General features: G+C 43.7%; 1 non-coding gene across 1 annotated transcript; it reads right to left on the bottom strand.

Annotated features, from left to right (window-relative positions):
- Nucleotides 1-2848: 2848 nt before the first annotated feature.
- Trnav-aac lies at nt 2849-2920 on the bottom strand. The gene has a single exon. It is a non-coding gene; the product is annotated as a tRNA-Val (tRNA).
- Nucleotides 2921-21696: the final 18776 nt, after the last annotated feature.

Genomic DNA, 21696 nt, shown 5'->3' with positions numbered 1-21696 from the left:
TTAGCCATATGCACAAGGGGGCGCACGCGTCTAGAGTTCGTTTGCAGTGGCTGGAAGTCCTGGCGTGCCCATTCTCTTTCTCTCCCTGCCTCTTTCTCTCTCTCTCACTCTCAAATAAATAAATAAAAATGAAAAAAAAAAAAAAGATACACAACACCCTACCACCCTGGCAGGCGTAAAATGAAGGCAGCAACAGTCCTTGCCTTTTGGGGTCATTGAGAGGATTCAAAGATGTGTCTCGCATGGAGCATTGAGAGCAGAGCTCAGCACCAGGCAGGGGCTCAGTCACCCGAGTGTCGCTATTCATTCATCAGTTATGAACGGAGTTCTGGCGTTGAAGGAAGCGCTGCTCCAGGGGATGTGGCTGTCAGAGGCAAACCAGTTCTGCATACCGTATCACGAGAGTTAATATACTATTGCTATTCACGGCTTCTGTCTAGTGAGGACCTCTTTTTCAGCTTCTGTTAGGGGCCTTGTCTTGATTTCACCTGTCCCTCAAAAAGATCTTGCAGGGCTGGAGAGATGGTTTAGTGGTTAAGACATTTGCCTGCCAAGCCAAAGGACCAGGTTCAATTCCCCAGGACCCACGTAAGCCAGACGCACAAGGTGGTTCATGCATCTGGACTTCAAGTTCATTTACAGAGGCTGAAGGCCCTGGAACACCCATTCCCCCTCTCTCTCTCTCTCTCTCTCTCTCTCTCTCTCTCTCTCTATCTAAAATAAATTAAAACAGCCAGGCGTGGTGGCGCATGCCTTTAATCCCAGCACTCGGGAGGCAGAGGTAGGAGGATCGCCATGAGTTCAAGGTCACCCTGAGACTACAGAGTTAATTCCAGGTCAGCCTGGACCAGGGTGAGACCCTACCTCGAAAAACCAAAAAAAAAAAAAAAAAAAAATTAAAACGTCTTGCAAAACAGACCATTTTATAGATGAAAACACCGATGCGTGCTGGGGTAAGTAGGATCGACTTACTCATGGGTCAGGGATGGGAGATGTCACGTGCCCAGCCACATCTCTGTGGGTCACCAGCAAGGAACAGATAAGGCACAGGCCTGCAGCAGTATTCTGCCTAAGGGAAAATTCTATATGCCTTAGGAGAGAGAGACCCTGATCAAATGTTCCAGGGGTTAGAGCTGGAAGGCATTTTCCTCTCTGGGGTTTTCGGAGGAGAGGCGTCAGGGAGCTGGCTGTGAGTGTGCGGAGCGGGTTGGGAGTCAGCTGGCAGCTCGTTCACAGACATAAGAACATCACTGCTGTTCTTTCTGTTTTTTAAAGTACTGGGCCTGGTGTACTCCAGGCAAGGGCTCTGCCACTGACCTTTATTCACAGGCCTCTTGTGCATTTTATTTTGAGACAGGGCTTCACTAAGGTGCTCAGGCTGGCCTTGAACTCATCAGTATCTGGGCTGGTTCTGATTTACAACTTGACATGACGGTTTTCCTGCCTCAGTCTCCCGAGAAGCTGATATCACAGACCTCTGTCACCGGGCCTGGCATGGTGGTGGCTCAGGGAGGAACGAGGACAGGCTTAGTTTGACTGGATTATGAAGGAGAGCGCATTAGAACTAGGTTGAGCTGTCGCTCCATGGTCTCCTTGTACGTTACTTGTACTTGTATCTTACCATCTGCCTCACTCTCCCGCTGGCTTGGTACCTCATATATTGTCCACCTAATATATTGTCCACATGACAGGCGATGACCCTTCCAAATCTGATAAATTTCCGTGCACAAAAATCCTTAGTGGGGCTGGAGAGATGTCACTTGCCTGTGAAGACTAAGACCCCGGTTCAATTCCCCAGGACCCAAGTAAGCCAGATGTACAAGGTGCTGTGTGTGACTGGTGTTCATTCACAGTGGCTGGAGGCCCTGGCAGGCCCGTTCTCTCTATCTGACCCCTCTGTCTCTCAGATAAATACAAATATTAAAAAAAATCCTTAGTATCTCCCCATCACTAACACAGGTGGAACATCTCTAACCCCTAAATCCAAAATATTTTAAGCATTGATATGAAGACATATTTTTGTTTCAATAATGAAATTAAATACTAAAAAGTATTGTATAAAACCACCTCAGGCTATGTGTATGAGGTATATATGAAGCCAAAATAAATTTCAATTTTAGACTTTGGTCCTCCTCTCAAGATAGCTAATTATGGGGCTGGAGAGATGGCTTAGCGGTTAAGCGCTTGCCTGTGAAGCCTAAGGACCCCGGTTCGAGGTTCGATTACCCAGGACCCACGTTAGCCAGATGCGTAAGGGGATGCACACGTCTGGAGTTCGTTTGCAGTGGCTGGAGGCCCTGGTGTGCCCATTCTCTCTCTCTCTCTCTCTGTCTCTTTCTTTCTCTATCACACTCAAATAAATAAATACAAATGAACAAAAATATTAAAAAAAAGATAGCTAATTATGTGAATACAAATACTCTAAAATTGGGGAGGGAGAATTAGAATCACATCTGAATTTCTCTTTCTTTTAATTTTTTTTTTTTTTTTGAGGGAAGATCTCACTCTAATCTAGGCTGACTTGAAACTCACTCTGTAGGCCAGGCTGGCCTTGAACTCACACCTTCTGAGCACTGAGAGGAAGATGAGAGTCACTACTCTCCACAAACTCTGACTCTTCCTTAATCTGAGATGTTTCACATTAGAGGTCCTCCAAGCCTGTGAGACACAGCTGAACTTCACACGTTCTCTGTGTGACGCCTACTTTGTCATGTCCCCGTCAGAGTTGCCTTGGTCTGTCTTCTATCCAATAGTATTGATTCCCCCACCTCTCCTTGACATACTGGACCAGATTCCTCATGCTACCATGGTCTTTTACTGTTTTCTTCTTTTCTTTCTTTCTTTTTGGTGATGGTACTGGGGATTGAACCCAGGGCCTTGTGCATGTTAGGCAAGTGCTCTACCACAGAGCTATATCCTCAGCCCGTTCTCCTTCACACATGTTTTTCCTTCTCTTTTGCCCACTTGGGAAACCCCGCCTTAAATTTTAGTTTCAGCCTGGAACTTGCATTCCTTGGAGACTTCCCAGTATCCTCCATCCCCAGCCGCAGGCTTGGACCGTCCTTTTCTACACACAGTATGTTAGGGTCACTCGATGATGACGTTACTTATGTGTATTTCCAGTTCTTATCTTTTATAAGGTAGGAACTGTGCTTTGTTTATTCCTTCTGACCTTATGGTGAGAGCCAATGCATATCATTCATTGCTCATTTTGGTGCCCCCGGGGGTAGAAACCAGGCCTTGTGCATATTATGCAAGCATTCCACATGCCACCCTCTCAGTGTCCTAAATGTCTCTTGAGTAAGTGAATGAATGCATGAATGCATGAAAGAACATTGCGACTGTCTGGGCAGGTATCACTGAGGCTAGATTTCTGGATATCTAAGAGGCGAGTTTAAGTAAACCTGGTATCTATATTGTTTTGTCTTAGGGATCCAGGGGATATTTCTTAACACAAGCAGCTAGTGGTGAATTAGTGTGGGAGGCTGACAGAACGGGTCCAAGTGGGAGACCAGGAGGCTATTATAAATAAGGAGAAAGGAAGCCCCACACTGAGGGGTTGGGGAGATGGCTCAGTGGTTAAATGTGCTTGATTGTAAAGTCTGTCAGCCCAACGTTGTAGTCCCCAGCCACTCATGTAAAGCCAGATGAGCATTCATTTGCAGTAGCAAGGGACCATGGAATGACACTCTCCACACACCAATGAATAAATAAAAATTAATAATGGGAAAGCCACATGTGGTGGCACACACCTTTAATCTCAGCACTCAGGAGGCAGAGGTTGGAAGGTCGCTGTGAGTTTGAGGCCAGCCTGAGACGACATAGTGAATTCCTGGTCAGCCTGGGCTAGAATGTGACCTCCCTTGAAAAAACCAAATATAAAAAGAAATAAATTCGATCAAATCCCAATTGAAATGGCTATTTTCAAGAAAGCAAATACTTGTTAGGATGTGGGGAAGAAGAAACCTTTGCTCACGGAGGGTTGGAGTGTAAACTGATGCAGCCACTGTGGAAATCAGTGTGAAGTGTTCTCAAAAAATTAATCCAACTGTCTTGGGTTGGGGGAAAGTTTCTGCAGTTAAAGGAGCTAGGTTTCAAAACCTTGGGGTTAGGTTCAATTCCCCAGGACCTACACGAGGCCAGACTCAAGGTAGCACATATATCTTGAATGTTTTTGGAGAGGCAAGAGACCTTGGCTTGCCTATAAACACACATACACACACACACACACACAAATTTAAAAATCTTTTTTTTTTTCTTAAATTTTTATTTATTTATTTGAGAGCAACAGACACAGAGAGAAAGACAGATAGAGGGGAGAGAGAGAATGGGCGCGCCAGGGCTTCCAGCCACTGAAAACGAACTCCAGACGCGTGATCTTTAAAAAACCAGAACTGCGATGATTTAGGTAATCCACTTCAGTATATATCCCCAAAGGACTATGTCCTACTACAGAGATGCTTGAACTTCTATGTCTCTTGCTGCCCTATTCACAATTCAAGGAAATGGAATCAGTCTAGATATTCACCATCAGATAGTTGGATAATGAAAATGTTACACATCTGCATAATGGAATTTTGTTTAGCTGTAAAGAAAACTGAGGGCTGGGAGATAACTTGGTAAAGTGTTTGTTTCCCTTGCAAGCCTGAAGAGCCCAGGTCCATCCCCACCACCCATGTAAAAATGCTGGGTGTGGTGCACGCCTCTAATAGCAGTGCCGGGGAGGCAAAGACAAATGGATTCTTAGAGCTAACTGACCATCAGCCTATTCTAATTTGTGAGCTCCTAGACAGTTAGAATCCTGTCTCACAAAGACAAAAGTGAGAGATGTTCCTGAGGAATGACACCTAACGTTGTCCTCTGGTCTTCATATGCATGTGTACACATGTGCATGAACACCTGCACACACGTCTGCTAGGTGCCCACTCATGTGAACACACGCATAGGTGCACATAAAAGAGTGAGATTAAGCCAAGTGTGGTGGTGCACGCCTTTAATCCCAGCATTTGGGAGGCAGAGGTAGAAGGATTGTTGTGAGTTCAAGGCCACCCTGAGACTACATAGTTAATTCCAGGTCAGCCTGGGCCAGAGTGAGGCCCTACCTTGAAAAACCAAAAAAAAAAAAAAGAATAATTTTTTTTTAAAAAGAAAAAGAACGGAAGACCTAAATTGAGAGAGAGTGTCAGACAATTTGTCCCTCTAACCAGAAGAAATTTTAGTGGGAAGCAAAATTAACTTTTTTTATCAACATTTTTAAAAAATATGTTTTATTTATTTCCAACTGGAGAGATGGCATAGCGGTTAAAGCACTTGCTTGTGAAGCCTGAGGACTCTGGTTCCATTCCCCAGTACCCACATAAGCCAGATGCACAAGGCAGCTCATGCATCTGGAGTTCATTTGGCTAGAGACCCTGGTGCGCCCATTCTCCCTCTTTCTCTCTTTCTTTCTCTCCCTCTCTCTGTGCCTCAAATCAAAATTAATAATAAAAACACTTAAATAATATTTTATTTATTTGTAAGCCAAGTGAGGCACAGAGAAAAAGAGAGAGAAAAAGAGAGAGAGAGAGAGAATTGGAGGTTCAGGGCCCCCAGCTGCTGCAAACCAACTGTTAGGCTTTGCAGACAAGCACCTTAACATCTCTCCATCCCATGAGTGAACATTTTTCCTCTTTTCAGAAGCCTGGAGCTGAAGTAAGAAATTCCTGGCTGCTTCACTCCTTGTGGTCACCTGTGAAAGGAGACTTACTGTGACAGGATTTCATAGCTCCTGGCTGGTCTCCGGTTTCACTGTGTTTTGGCCTAGGAGGGCAGGGCCAGGCATAGAGAGCGCTGAGCCCTTGACATCTCGAACAGAGCTGGGCAGATGGATGTTCACTGCTGAGTGCTGCGAAGCGCCTTCCAGCGTGTCGTGGTCATGTGTAATCCCCCGACCCCTTTCCTCCTAAACTCTGCCTTGCTGTCCTCATCAGAAAACAAATCAAACCTCAGTTCTCATGCTTACTCTTTGGTGGTGCCATTTCTCCAGACTGACCAAGCTTCTTTCTCTCACCAAATTGTACTGTATGTTCTTTAAAATTAGGTTTAATTTCACCTCAACTTAGATTTTCCAGTTGCATTCTTTCTTTTTTGATTCTTTTTGTTAATTTAAAAATGTTTCATTTATTTATTTGAGTGAGAGAAAGAAGTGTATATATAGGGCCTCTAGTCACTACAAATGAACTCCAGATGCATGTGCCACCATGTGCATCTGGCTTATGTGGGACCTGGAGAATTGAACCTGGGTCCTTAGGTCTCACAGGCATGCACCTTAACTGCTAAGCCATCTCTCCAGCCCTCCAGCCCTCCAGCCCTCTCTTTTAAAGGCAGGGTGTTATGGAGTCCATGCTAGCCTGGAACACCTTATATAGTCCTTATAGAAGATGATCTGGAACTTTTGGTCCTCCTGCCTCTACTTTTCCGTCCTGGGAATACAAGTGTGAGCTACCATGCTGCCTCCTGCCTGAATTCACCTCCCGGCCTTCTCACAGTTCTGACCACCTGCTGGGAACAACTTTGCCTAGTTCGCCATTAGGAAGAACTGCTTGTTCACTGCAAAAATCACTCCAAACTTCCTAGAGGCAGCAGCAGGGGAACACGTGGTTGTATCCTCAAAGCATGAAGGTCTTAAGCTGTTTTTGCCTTTTGTTTTTGTGATAGGGTTTGATCAGCAGTCCAAGCTCACCTTGAATTCATTATGTTGCCTAGGCTAGCCTTGAACTACCAGCAGCTATCCTGTCCCAACTTTCTGAGTGCTTAGGTTAAAAGTGTGTACCACTATGCTCCTTTAGTCCTGTATTTTTAAACATATTTATTTTACTTTTTAAACCTTTAAAAATGTTATTTATTTATTTATTGATAAGAGAGAGAGAATGGGCATGCCAGGGCCTCTAGCCACTGCAAATAAACTCCAGAAGCATAAGCCACCATGTGTATCTGTCTTATATGGGCTCTGGGGAGTCAAACATGGGTCCTTGGGTTTTGCAGGCAAGTTCCTTCACTGGTACTGATAAGCTATCTCTCCAGCCCCAGTCCTGGTTTATTTATTTTATTATTATTATTTTTTATTTTTGAGGTCGAGTCTCACTGTAGCCTAGGCTGGCCTAGAATTCACTATGTAGTCTCAAGGTGGTCTCAAACTCAGTGAGATCCTCCTACCTCTGCCCCAAGTGCTGGGATTAAAGGCGTGCATCACCACACTCAGTTAAGTCCTGTTTTTGCTTTTTTTTTTTTTTTTCCAGGCAGAGTCTCACTCTAGCCCAGGCTGACCTGGAATTCACTATGGAGTTTCAAGGTGGCCTCACACTCACGACAATCCTCCTACCGCTGCCTCCTGAGTATTTTTAAATAAAATTGTGCCAAGGTACTGCTGGTAGTTTGAGGCTAGCCTGGGTGCCATAGTGAATTCAAGGTTGTCCTTGGCTACTGATCAGGCCCTTATCTCAAAAACAGAAGGCAAAAACAGCTAAGACCGTCATGCTGTGAGGCAGGAGGATTGCTGCTAGTCTGAGGCCAGCCTGGATTCCATAACGAATTCCAGGCAATCGTGGTCAGCAGTGTGAGACTCTGGCCGGGGTGTCATCACCAAGGGAATGAGTGAAACATACACACCTGGCACCATTCCAGTCTCACTCACTTAGAAATTGGGGTGGGTAGCACCTCAAGGCCGACTTCATGTGGTCCCAGGGCTTGCAATTTCACCAGCATTCTAAGTGACTCGGACTCCCAAGATGGGGAGTGAAAACTCTCGGTGTAACTCCTTAGCAAACCCTGTGCAGATTGGAGGCCACCTCCACGTGCTTACTGTGAGTCTGGCCTTCAGCCTTATTTACGCAATTTTACGCCTATCTAGAGACTTGGAGGGTTACTCTTGGATTAACTTGCTCTTTCTTTTGTATCAAAAACAAGAGCTTCCGAGAAAACACATTTGAATTCTTTTATCTCACAATCCTGGAATTGTTAACGATCTTGGAGATCTTGGAGGCCATTCCGTGGGCTATGGAAAAGTTGGAGGTAAAGGACAAGCAATGATATCAAGATTAGCCCCGTGGCCAGGGTATCCTGAGGGCTTTCTACTCCACCAGCAGAGGAGAAGGCTGACGGCGATCCTGGGGTGTTGCACAGAGAGTGAGGAGCCTGCTGACAGCTGACCGAGGGCAATGGGGGGCAGAACTGGAAGGTGGGAGGAAAGCCTCATAGTGCGCTCAGAGAGGGAGGGCACCCGTCACTAAGCCTCTGTGAATCTTCCACGTGGAGCCCAATGGGATGCTTACTGCATTCCTGCCCTGAGGGCGCCTTAGTCTAGAGCCATGGACAATGTTGGGGATACATGTGACAGTGGAGGCAGACTCCAAGAGTTGCTTCAACTTTGGTTCTTTGAGACAGGGTTCCATGCAGCCCAGGCTGGCCTCAAACTCACTCTGCAGCCAAGGATGACTTCCTTTTTATTTAAAATATTTGACTTACTTATTTACTTAAGAGAGAGAGAGAGAGAATGGGGGTGTCAGGGCCTCTAGCCACTACAAATTCCAGATGTATGAATCATCTTGTACATCTGGCTTATGTGGGTACTGGGGAATTGAACTCCAGCCCTTAGGCTTCTCAGGCAAAGCCTTATCTACTAAGCCATCTTTTCAGCCCCAAGGATGACTCTGAACTTCTTCTTCTGCCTCCGCCTCCCCAGTGCTGATCACAGGCATGCACCACCATGCTGTTTGTGGTGCTGGGGACTGAACCCAGGGATTCAGGCACCTTAGGCAAGCACTCTGCTAACTGAGCTATGCCCCAAACCCCATGGATAACTTTAGATTATGCTACAATTCACCAGCACCAACCGATGTCCATCTATAATTATCCAAGGGTTTGTGGAGTCCACACACTTTTGTTTATTTGTAGCATAAGATATCGCTAAACATTAAGATACACATGCAAACAGAAAGATGATCATATCTAGTTATTTTTGGAATATTACAATTTTAAGCGTTAACTAGAACACTGTTAGTAAAAAGAAAACATGATTATTATTATTATTAAGCAGAAACAAATGTTTTTAAGAAGTGGTTGTGGTGAATATATAGAAACTACCAGAGAAGCCAGGCATGGTGGTGCCCACTGGTAATCTCAGCACTTGAGAGGTAGAGACAGGAGGATCAGGAGTTCAAAGCAATTCTCTTGATTACTAAGCAAGTCCAAGACCAACCTGGGCTACATGATACCATGTTTCACTGGCCCTACCAACTACAAAAAAAAAAAAAAAAAAAAAAAAAGACAGCATAAATTTTCTGTTTAAGGAGAAGTCTTACATGAGCTGATTAGATGAGTATATATGAATCAAAATGTCATACTGCACTCAATCTGTATAATTATTCCAACTCAATGTTATTCATATCTAAGGAAAGATAAATATTAAATTCTTTGCTTTGATCATTTCATACGACATATGTTTACTGAGCATTGGCAGTGTATCTCATAAAATTGTACATGTAAAATATAACTTTTAGGGCTGGGGAGATGGCTTAGCAGTTAAGGCGCATGCCTGTGAAGCCTAAGGACCCAGGTTCCATTCCCAGGTCCCATGTAAACCAGATGCACAAGGTGGCACATGCATCTGGAGTTCATTTGCAGGGGCTAGAGGCCCTGGTGCACCCATTATCTCTCTCTCTGTCTCAATTAAAAATAAATTATTTGGGTTAAGACCAGAGGATCCTGGTTTGACTCTGCAGGACCCACATAAGCCAGATGTCCAAGGGGGTGCATGCATCTGGAGTTCTTTTACAGTGGAGGCCCTGGCGTGCCCTCTCTCTCTCTGCTTCTTTCTCACTCTCAAATAAATAAATAAAATATATTAAAAAATAATTCTGTTTTTTAAAAAATTAATTAATTAAAATATATAAAAATTTTAAAAAGAATCGCATTTATGAGGGATAGCTGGGTATGGTCATTAATACCTGTCATTCCAACATTTGGGAGTTTGAGGCAGAAATCTCACTGCAAGTTTGAGGCCATCCTGAGGTACACAGTGATACCTTCACTCAAAAACAAAAAAACAAGAAAAAAAGAAAGCTAGAGCTGGGCGTGGTGGTGCACGCCTTTTATCCCAACACTCGTGAGGCAGAGGTAGGAGGATTGCTGAGAGTTAGAGGCCACCTGAGACTACATAGTGAATTCCAGGTCAACCTGGGCCAGAGCGAGACCCTACCTTACCTCCACCCCCCGCCCATAAAAAAGCAAAAACATAGGAACATATATCTTTTAAAAATTACCTAGTGCTAAAATGAAAACCAGTTAGATTCTTCCCTCCCTCTTTTCTTCCCTCCATTCTTTCTTTCCTCCCTTCCTCCTTCCTTTCTTTCCTCCCTCCCTTCCTTCCTTCTTGTTTATTTATTATTTGAGACAGGATCTCATATAACCCATGCTGACCTTGATTTCACTACATAGCTGAGGATGACCTTGAACCCCTGATCCTCTTGCTTCCACTACTGCAGTGTTGGGTTTACAGGCATGTAATACCCTCAGTTGGTTCAGTGCTGGCGATTGGAACCTTGGGCCCCATGCATGCCAAGCAAGGGCTATAACAACGGAACCCCCATGCCCCACCCACAAATTTCTTTCTTTCTTTCCTTTGTTTATTTATTTACTTATTTATTTTGGTTTCTGTCTTTCTTTCTGAATAGGGTCTCAGTCTATAATCCATCCTGGTCTTAAAGTGTGCCTCAGGCTCTCTCAAGTGGTAGGATTATATGTGAGTCACCATGCAAGGTTGTTACTATCCTTTTTGAAATCACTAATTGTGTGTGTGTGTTTTAGATATGAGTTCTTCTCTTTGGGACGACGTGTGGCTATGACAGTCCTCGTTTTATCCCTAAGTCACTTGTGATTATACAGGTGTGGCTGGATCCCATGGAGCAGGGGTGTCTCATTGCTGTCAAAGGAAACTGCAGCTCTGGGAACATAAACTTTAAAGTATCTTGAATGGCTTGTATAGAACCAAAAAACAAAAACAAAACCAAAAAACAAACAAACAAACAAAAAACTGCACATGGTGTTATCTTGACCTGTAATCCAGCACCTGGGAGCCTGAGGCAGGAGAATTCTGAGTTTGAGGCCTGCTTGGGTTATTTAGTGAGATGCTGTCTCAAAAATAGAAACAAATAACTAATAATAATATCAAGCCAAACAGAAAATATCAACAGCTTGAATGTGTCTCAGAATGGTATCAGGGTACATATGTTCAGATTAAAGGAAGAAGGAATTGATTGGTGTGTAAAAAAGAAAACAATTTCTAAGCATGGCAATAGTGTAGTTATACACTGCCAGGAAGTATTGGGTAACCTACCCAGACGGGGGGCATTCAGCATACCCAGACGACTGATGGAGGCATGTTGTATTTTCATAATGTACTTTTCTAATAGTTGTTCTATTCATGAAGAATGAAGCCAATTTTATGTAGCTGATAATAAAATTCACCTGGATTATAGCCAATGCTTAAAAGTATTATCTTTCAGATAGATGGAGATGCTGACTGTATAGTTGGCTTCAAAGAAAAATTTAACAATAGACCTTTTTTTTCTGACCAACATTACATAATATTTTTATTGTGGTAGAACCCTAAGTTGTTTCATGTAGTTTTCACTGCTTTTTTTTTTTTTTTAAGTATTATTTTAGAAGACAGGGTCTCAGTAGCCAAGGCTGTGCTTGAACTCCTGATTCTCCTGTCTCCACCTCCCAAATGCTGGAATTACAGTTCTGTGCTACCATGCCTACCTTTATAGCTTTTCGCTTCTAACAACTAGGTTGGATCTGTATTATGCAGATTTATTTATGAATAGTTACTTTATAGTTGAGGTTTCTATGAGTTCAACCCTTCTCTCTTCTCTTTTTCTGTTTTTAGCAAGCTAGACACACTAAGCATTCAGAAGGTGTTTAGAGACAGATGGAAACTATGATTACTGGATATGCATGATCTGCATTTATACATTTTTAAATGTTTTTATTTATTTATTAGAGGGAGTGGGAGAAAAGAGTGTATGGGTACACCAGGTTTTCTTGCCACTGCCAGTGAACTCCAGATGCATGTTCAGTTTTGTTCATCTGGCTTTGCATGGGTCCTGGGGAATCAAATCCAAGCCATCAGGCTTTACAAGCAAGCACCTTTAACTGCTGAACCATCTCTCCAGGCCAGACTTTATGATTTTGATGTTTTCTAGAAAATAATTTAAAAATTGGCTCAATAATTCATAGCTGCTGGCTATGGTGTTTTACCTGCGTAATTCCAGTACTCCGGAGATGGACGTAGGAGGGTCACTGTGAGTATAATGCCAGTCTAGGCTACAGAGTGAGTTCCAGGTCAGCCTGGGCTAGAGTGAGACCCCTGCCTCAAAAACCAACAAAAATTCAGAGCTATTTCAATTCATAATTATCTTTCTTAGAATCAGGAAATATCTTCTGGCCATATTTTCTCCAGTAACGTCAAGATCTACATTCAAACTTACGCAGAGTTAAGGCCCTACAGTTAGAAGCATGCGCGTGGACTGTTAGCAGAATACTGGCTGTGGTTCTCCCAGGGCTTCCCCAGCGTGCTGGGGTGAGTGAGCCCGGCTCTTCAGTGAGGCAGCGTTGGCATGGGGGCACACTGGGGTGAGCCAGGCTCCTCAGTGAGGCAGAGTTGGCATGGGCCCACTTGGGAGCTCGGACTCTTTTGCATGCAAAAAGGTAAGGAAGCTGAGAATTCAATTGCAGGTGTATTTGCAATTTGGATTTTGAGGGGGAAGTTTAAGCAAACCCTTTTGAAAGTGAATCCCTCCAAGGAGTGAGAACTAAAGAAACAAGAAGAAAGGTGACAATCAAAAACCTATTAAGACCTGGTTTCCAAAAGAGCTGACAGTCTAAATGACATTTATGCTGTCATAGCAAGGCATTGAACATCATTTTGTGTCAGTTGCTTCCTTTATAAATGTCACATGGCAATTTTTCAGTTCTTTCTACTCCTGAGATCCTAATCCCAACCACCTTGTTTTTCAAATTTATTTTTTTTGACAATTTTATATATGTATAGAATGTGTATTTTCATCATATTCACTCCATTACCTTCACTTGCCCCACTCCTGCTGAACCCCTTCTTTCCTTCTTCCCAACTAATTCTACTTCTGCTGTAATGTCTTTTAAAAAAATTGTTTACTTTTATTTATTTATTTGAGAGCAACAGACAGGGAGAGAGAGAGGGAGAGAGAGAGAGAGAGAGAGAGAGGAGAACAGGTGCTCCAGGGCTTCCAGCCACTGCAAACCAACTCCAGATGCGTGCGCCCCTTGTGCATCTGGCTAACGTGGGTCCTGGGGAATTGAGCCACGAACCGGGTCCTTAGTCTTCACAGGCAAGGGCTTAACCGCTAAGCCATCTCTCCAGCCCTGTAATATCTTTTTAAAAGAAAATATTTATTTGGGGGAGAGAGAGAGAAAGGGGGAGGGAGAGAGAGAGAGAGAGAGAGAGAGAGAGAGAGAGAGAGAGAGAGAGAGAGAGAGAGACAGGGAGAGGGATGTATCATGATGGAATAGGTGTGAAGGTCAGAGGACAATGACAAGGTCAGCCCTTACCTTCCACCTCATTTGAGGCAGGAGGCAGGGTCTCTTCGTTTGACAGCTTGGGGAACCTTTCCTGTCTCCACCTCCCTTCCTATAAGTGCGCTGGCATTATAGAAACTTGACACAGCGTCCCGCTTTCATGTGGGGTCTGGGGATCTGAACTCAGTTACTCAGAATTTCCAATCAGGCCAGTGTTTATTCACTAAGCCTTCTCCTCAGCCCCACTTTTTGTGACCCACTGAGTTTAATTAGGGTTGTCTTCATGAGCGTGGGTTTGGGGTGTTATTTCCCAGAGCGTGGAGAACTTAACAGTTGCTGTACCACTGAAGAAAATGTTTCTTCCTCCCCTAATCCTGATGATTCTTTTTAAATATATGTTTTATTTACTTTTCATTTTTAATTTTTAAAATATTTTTGTTTATTTATCTACAAGCAGAGAGAGAAGAGAGACAGACTGAGAGAACGGGTGTGCTAGGGCTTCCAGTGGCAAATGAACTCCAGATGCATGGGCCACTTTGTGCATATGGCTTTACGTGGATACTGGGGAATTGAACTCTGGTCATTAGGCTTTGCAGACAAGTGCCTTAACTGCTGAGCCCTCTCTCCGGCCCCAAATAAGTTTTTTTTTTTTTTTTTTTCAAGGTAGGGTTTCTACTCTAGCCCAGGCTGACCTGGAACTTCACTCAATAGTCCCAGGCTGGACTCGAACTTGCAGAGATCCTCCTACCTCTGCTGCTCTAGTCCTGGGATTAAAATTGTGGACCACCACACCCCCTGACCATTCTTAAAGGCTTGAAGCCAGCAGGTGGTACAGAGGGAAGAAAATGGCAATGCTCTTTGTCCCTCTGAATTTCTGTGCAGGAACCTGCAAGGATAGCCCTCAGTCACTGGCAGGTGAAGTCCATCACTGTCATTCGTCCAATTTATTCATGCCACTTATCTTTTATTTAGTCTTTAGGCCTTGGACATTGGGATCTCAATGAAGTTATGTATCTAAAAAACTGGATGAAATTGTCCTCACCTGATTCACTTTGGTTCACATCCCTACACACCTTCATAAACTTTTGGTTGCGTTAATTCTGCTGCCTTCCCCCAGAATTTAAAACTTAATTATATTTATTTGCAAGCGGAGAAAGAGAGAGAGAAAGAATATGGGTGTGTCATTTAAAACTTAATTATATTTATTTGCAAGCGGAGAAAGAGAGAGAGAAAGAATATGGGTGTGTCAGGGCCTCCAGCCACTGCAAATGAACTCCAGATGCATGTGCCACTTTGTGCATCTGGCTTTACATGGGTGCTGGAGATTTGAAGCCAGGTCACTAGGTGCTTTGCAGGCAAGCACCTTAAGGGATAAGCCATCTCTCCAGCCTCTCCCCAAAGATTTTTTTCCTAATGGTTTTATTTTGTTCTTGACTGTCCCTCATGCCTGGTGTTCACTGGGACAAGCAAGAGAAATGAGCAATGGAAATGGAGAGGCTGGAGGACCAGAGATTGCAGCATCGTCGTCAGATCGTGGGTGGGGTGGACGCAGCCACAGTCAGCTTGCTGTCCTTTCTTCGCCCTCCAGCTGACCTTGGTGTGTGGAGCCCGAGCAGGGCTGAGGCAGATAACCCGCTCAGGATCTAGTACCTTGCTCTCTTCTCCTCTCTGGTTTAGGAAAAATAAAAGTAGGTTTGATTGAGAAGAGATGAAATTACCAAATTCCAGCTGGTTTACAAAATAATCTGGAGTTGTCTAGTATGAATGTGTTCAAAAAGTGGGATTAGAATTTTGTTTGATCTCCGTTGGATTCTATGAACTGTGGTAACTGAGTCTGTTAAACATAAATGTCATATAGAGATGTATTTTCTGAATACACCACATAATGTTTACAAAACTGGCAGACTCCTTGGTTTCTTATTGGGAGCGTATATGCAGACCCTTCCTATGTACATACACACATTCTAAATTTGCCCGAGTGCTTTAAGCAGCTCTTAACATCACATGACAAGGAGAACGTTTGTTACTCAGAAAAATTACAACCTATTCATACTTATTGTTTGATTATTTCTTCACTGACCACTGGGGTCCCATTTGTTGACTGAACTGGTTGTAGTAACATATATTTATTTTAGCAACCAGCTATTGTGAATGCAAACCCTTCTTATCACTGGATGATTGATTGGCACATTCAGAAGTTGTTCAACAGGTTGCCTGAAGAAATGCTTAAATCATGGTAGGTGACTTTTTTTTAAACTTTTTTTATTAGCAAAGAGTGGGAAATAGGCTCGATAATCACACAGTAACAAAAATGTTACTTTCAAAGTCCAATAATTTCATTTCTTTGAGTGTGATTCTGCCCAAAACAATAGAGCCTATCAGTACTGTTTTTTCTTTTATGGATATAAATGTATTTTGGGCCCTTGATGTTTTCTGGTGTTGACCAGAGAAGGTGCATCGTGAGGACTCTTGTCAAGCAGCTGAAGGTGAGAAGGTGATAAAATATCTTCTGGAATGATTCAGCTGGGTCTCCCTCCCCCACCGCCCCTCCTGTTTTGTTTTCTTTTTACATAAGCTGTTCATTTTATTTTATTTGTTTATTTTTGGTTTTTCCAGGTAGGGCCTCACTCTAGCTCAGGCTGACCTGGAATTCACTATGTAGTCTCAGGGTGGCCTCGAACTCTCAGTGATCCTCCTACCTCTGCCTCCAGTGTGCTAGCTGGGATTAAAGGCATGTGCCACCACGCCTGGCTAAGGCACCCAAGGGCTCTCAGGCTCATGGAATACGTTAGCCCAGCAAATACAATTTTTTTTCTACTGTGTAAGTATTGTTTTGACTTTTAAAAGCAATGGAAGCACAAGCCTAGTAATGTAAGCTGTGCACGCCTCTTGGATAACTGAGTGACAGGGTTTAAAGCTTCTTTTTTGCCGCATGTGGTGGTGCATGCCTTTAATCCTAGCACTTGGGAGGCAGAGGTTGGAGGATCGCTGAGAGTTTGAGGCTGCCTTGAGAATACATGCAGACTGAATTCCAGGTCAGCCTGGGCTAGAGTGAGACCTTACCACGTACCAACACCCCTCCTCCCAAAAGAAGCTTCATGTTTTTGTTTTTATTTTTATTTATTTATTTTTGAGAGCTATAGACAGAGAAAGAGGTAGAGAGAGAGAGAGAGAGGGAGGGCACATTGGGGCCTCCAGTCACTGCAAACGAACTCCAGATGCATGCAGCACCTTATGCATCTGGCTAATGTGGGTCCTGGGGAATCGAGCCTCGAACCGGGGTCCTTAGGCAAGCGCTTAACCACTAGACAATCTCTCCAGCCCAAAGCTTCATTTTTAATCTAGGTTTGGTACACAGGCCCATGAGGGCTTCTCAGTTAGATAGGCTGTCATCTCATTGTGTTTCTTCCTGAGTATACAGACATTGACAGAGGCGCTGAGAAAAGTCTATATACGGTCACAACGAGTGAATTGAAAACAAATGACTGAAAACGTCTTGACAGGAAGCTGAACAGCATTTCTAGAAAATCTGTTGTGTAGTGCTTCAGTTTCTAAAGCCATCTCCAGGTATGGCAAAGGACCTCAATTACTGGGAGTGACAATTTTATACAGACTCTATCCCCTGCCTCCACCTCGCAAGTGCTGGAATTACAAGGGTGCGCTACCGTACCTGGCTTCTACAGAGAACCACACCATCTTACACACAGCGTATGATGGCAAGCACCAGGAAGTGCAATGGTAGGCAGGCATTTTTGAAATAAAAATTATCAAAGGAATATGGGGAGTGGTGACTCTGAGATCCCGAGGATGTGAGAGGTTGTAACTGCCCTAGAGTAGTCTTCTGGGCTCTGCTGTTCATGTAAGCTGGTATCTGTGGGCTCATTGATGGGTGATGTGAACAGTGACGATGGTCTAACCATCCATCAAGTCCCCGGCTCGTCACCGTCTCTCCAACATCTGTTTCCTTAGAGATAATTCCATGTCAATTTTTGTGAATTACATTAATATTAAACTACAAGTTTGAGTCAGGGAGAATGCAAAGTATTTGAAGAGTAATATTTATATCTTCCATGTGACATTTTCATTATGTGGATAAATGTCTAAAAGGTTCTTGAGAACACAGAAAAATAAGGAAACAGTTCAAAAAACAAAGTGTAGAACTCGTTAGACTAGTTTCTGTTTAAAACTTGGTGGATTATACCTCTTTGTTTTAAACCATTAGAACAGCAATGATTCAATATCAGATTCTTTTGAGTCCCTAGTTCCTGCTGGAAGGTTTGATGAAAGCACTGAATTTATGAAATGTTTTTTCCACATGTCTTTCCTTCAAGATGTTGTTTTTCCCATGTCTGCTGTTTTATTACCTGACAGTTATTGTAAGGTTGGAAGTCACTGACATTCCCAAGGTTTATTTTTATATATCGTAAATCATTTCTTCCCCCTCACACCTTAGCACATCACTAGGAGTAAGTAGCAGTGTGGTCTGTTCAAAGTGAGTGTCAGGAGACGTGGGTTCTGTTTCTGACTCTGACATGTGACTTTGGATAAGTCAATGAATTCATGTGTCTCAGTCTCCCTAGCTGCGTAATGGGGATAATAATATCTTTCTGCCACCTACTTCACAGGGTGGTGGGTTTTCTTTTAATTTTAAAGGACTAATTAGTTAATGTTTGCAAACCTCTCAGAGGTCCTTTGATAAAATACAAAGCACCATTATTTATGACAGTAATAACAGTGTTTTGGACGTGTAGGTTTCCTTTTATCCAAAGATCCCAAAGCACTTTACCACTGGGATTGTAACTTTACAGTGTGGTGGCTGGCTCTCCGAGAAGAAGCACATGTCTGGGTTTTCACCAGAGAGTAATTAAGGCTGTTCTCCACTGATTTCTTGCATCATTTGCATAGACTTTGCAAGACAGAAGAGCAGTTCCCAAAAGACAGCTGGGAAAGCTGTGTAGTCCATATCCCTCTTCACTACTTCTAAGTTAGCACCAGGGATTTGGAATTTTTAATATCAATGTTTTCAACCCTCCTGCCCACCCAGTATCAGTTGCCTTTTTTGTTCCTTGGGCAAAATAAGTAGCCAGAAACAATCTAAGGAAGAAAAGAGTTTATTTCAGCTTATAATGCCAGGAAAAGCACGGCAGGATCAGGGAGCTGGTGTCACATGGTCACATCGTCATGGAGAAAGAAGAGACAGAACAGCAAGTGGGGCCAGGCTCTAGCACCCCAAGACCTGCCCCCAGTGATACACATTATTCCAACAAAACTCCTCCTCCTCCACAGTCCATAACTTTCCCAAAGAGAGCCATTTTGCTGGAGATCAACTTTTTGGACACACTAGACTATGGGGGGAATCACATTCAAAGCACCACACTCCCAGAGCAAATCCCAGGGTAATTCTCAACTTGGAATGCCAGTGTTTTCAGTCCTCCAATCTGCTAACAGAGAACTGCTTAAGGCTGAGGTTATTAGACAAAAGGTAAGTTAGCTTCAATACAAGCATATCTGTACCAAGGGGGGGGGGGGTTACCTGAACATACCTGTTATGGGTAAGTTCTGTGATCTGCCCATGGCAGTCTGGTTAGACTTTTCAGTTCTCTGATAATGCTGAACATGTGCCTGCCTCATGTGCATGTCTAGGAATAAGAAGGAAGGTCCCTCAAATTGTTTACAGCCAAACTATTTGAAAAGATGAAGCTTTAAGATCCAATGAGTGGGAGATGCATGACAGCAAATAAATAAAGATAAATTCTGAGCAGACCACAGGACATTGAAAGAAGAGACTCATGACAGTGGATCCTCACAGTTCAAGAATGCTTCACCAAAGAGGTAGATATAAGTGGCCTGCCTCCTGTAGGACTTCTGTGTATGTGCAAAGGGCCAGCATGCTGGTGTTGGGATACAGGTGAAGAAAACTTCACAGTAAGAGGGAGCTCTGGTGGCAAGGCAGGAAGGACCATGTAGGGGTGTGCGCAGATACATGTGGAGGGTAGAGGGGACCTCTGGGCATCCTTATCTGTCTTTGGCTTGATTTCCTTAGACAGAATCACACTGAAACTTGAGTTGCCATGTTTTTATTTTCCTGGTCACACTGTCTCTGCTTCCCACAGGGTTGGAGTTACAGGTCCGTTTACATGGGCTCTGAGGAATGGAACTCAAGGTGAATCAGGCCCTCATGTTTGCACAGCAAACACTCTTACCTGCTGAGCCATCTCTACAGCCCCTTGATTTACTTTTTACAATTATTAAGACAGTCTGAAGAGATGGCTCGGTGGTTCAGATCACTTCCTGCACATGGATGAGGGCCTGAGAGATGATTCACAGTCGATTCTCCAGCCCCACATAAATAGCTAGGTATGGATCCATGCGTTTGAACCCTGGTCTCACCGGGGAGCAGAGACCCAAGAATTGCTGGAGCTTGCAGGGTGGCAGAAGATGGAGAAAAGCTGTAAGCTCTAGGATCAGAAAGAGACTGCCTTAAAAAAAAAAAAAAAACAAACTTGGGCAAGGGCTGGAGGGATGGCTTAGTGGTTAAGGCCTACTTGCCTGCAAAGCCAAAGGACCCAGATTCGATTCCCCAGGATCTACGTAAGCTGTGGCCCGTGCATCTGGAGTCAGTTTGCAGTGGCTGGAGGCCCTGGTGTACCCATTTTCTCTCTCCTGCTCTCTCTCTCTCTCTCTCTCTCTCTCTCACTCACTCTGTCTCTTTCAACTAAATAAATAAAAATAAAATAAAAGAATTGGGTAGACTTAAAAAAAAAATCTTGGGCAAGAGGAAGAGTGATGGAGCCAGATACATAACGTTATGCTCCAGCCACTTCAGACAAGTCCTGCTGCTGCAGCCGGGCACACGGGCCACACGAGCGTGTGCATACAATATACACACAAAAAGTAAAACATAAGACTGAAAACCCAGGACACGATGAAAGCATAACTCTAGGATTTTTTTTTTTTTTTTTTGGCAACTGGGTGCAGAGTCGCTGGAGCAGGATAGAGGCCTAAAGCCAGGAAGATGGCTGGAATGGATCCCATAAAAGAGGTGAGTTCTCTCCAGGAGGATTATGGTGAAAGTGGACAGAAATTAGTAAAACCTGGGCTTTTTTTTGGGGTGCGGGGAGGCTGGAGAGATGGCTTAACAGTTAAGGCATTTGCCTTCAACTCCTAAGGACCCGGGTTCAATTCCCCAGTACCCAGATAAGCCAGATGCACAAGGTGGCTCATGTGTTTGGAGTTCATTTGCACTGGCTAGAGACCCTGGCGTGCCCATGCTCTCTATCTGCCTCTTTCTCTCACAAACAAACAAACAAACCATGTTTTTTAGTAAGGTCTTATCATGGGGTGGGAATGCATCTAATTTTCAGAGACCCAAACTGATACCATTCTTACCTTGTGTGGGCACTGATTTCCCACCATGCCAGCTGGCCGAGGTCACTGAGCTTCTTGGCCAAAGTCGCACAGACAGAACATCTTAGAGCCATATGAGGGTCTGAGAAATATGAGGAGTCTCGCTTATAGCCCAGCCTGGTGCTGGTCCTGAACACACGACCCTCCTGCCTTAGATACTTTGTTTTTTATTTATTTACTTTTTTTATTGACAACTTCCATAATTATAGACAATAAGCCAATGATAATTCTCTCCACCTCCTCACTTTCCACTTCATAACTGCGCTGTCCAACATATCCCCTCCCCCTCTCAATCAGTCTTTTATTTTGACAGCATCATCTTTTCCTCCTGTTATGATGGTCTTGTGTAGGTAGTGTCAGGCACTGTGAGGTCATGGGTATCCAGGTCATTTTGTGTCTGGAAGGGTGCATTGTAAGGAGTCCTGCCCTTCCTTTGGCTTTTACATTCTTTCTCCCACCTCTTCAGCAATGGACCCTGAGCCTTGGAAGGTGTGATAGAGATGTCTCAGTGCTGAGCACTCCTCTGTCACTTCTTCTCAGTGTCATGGTGCCTTGTGAGTCATCCCAAGGCCACTGCTATCTGAAAAGAGAAGCTTCTCTAACCAAAATTGAGAGGACCATTAATATATGGGTATGAACATTAAGAGAAGTGCTTATTACCTGCCTTAGATTCTTAAGTGCTAGAATTTTGACTGT

Source organism: Jaculus jaculus, chromosome 3, assembly GCF_020740685.1.
Source record: "Jaculus jaculus isolate mJacJac1 chromosome 3, mJacJac1.mat.Y.cur, whole genome shotgun sequence".
Classification (NCBI taxonomy): domain Eukaryota; kingdom Metazoa; phylum Chordata; class Mammalia; order Rodentia; family Dipodidae; genus Jaculus; species Jaculus jaculus.
Note: the sequence above shows the minus strand (reverse complement) of the source record. Positions and strands in the feature narration are given on the sequence as shown.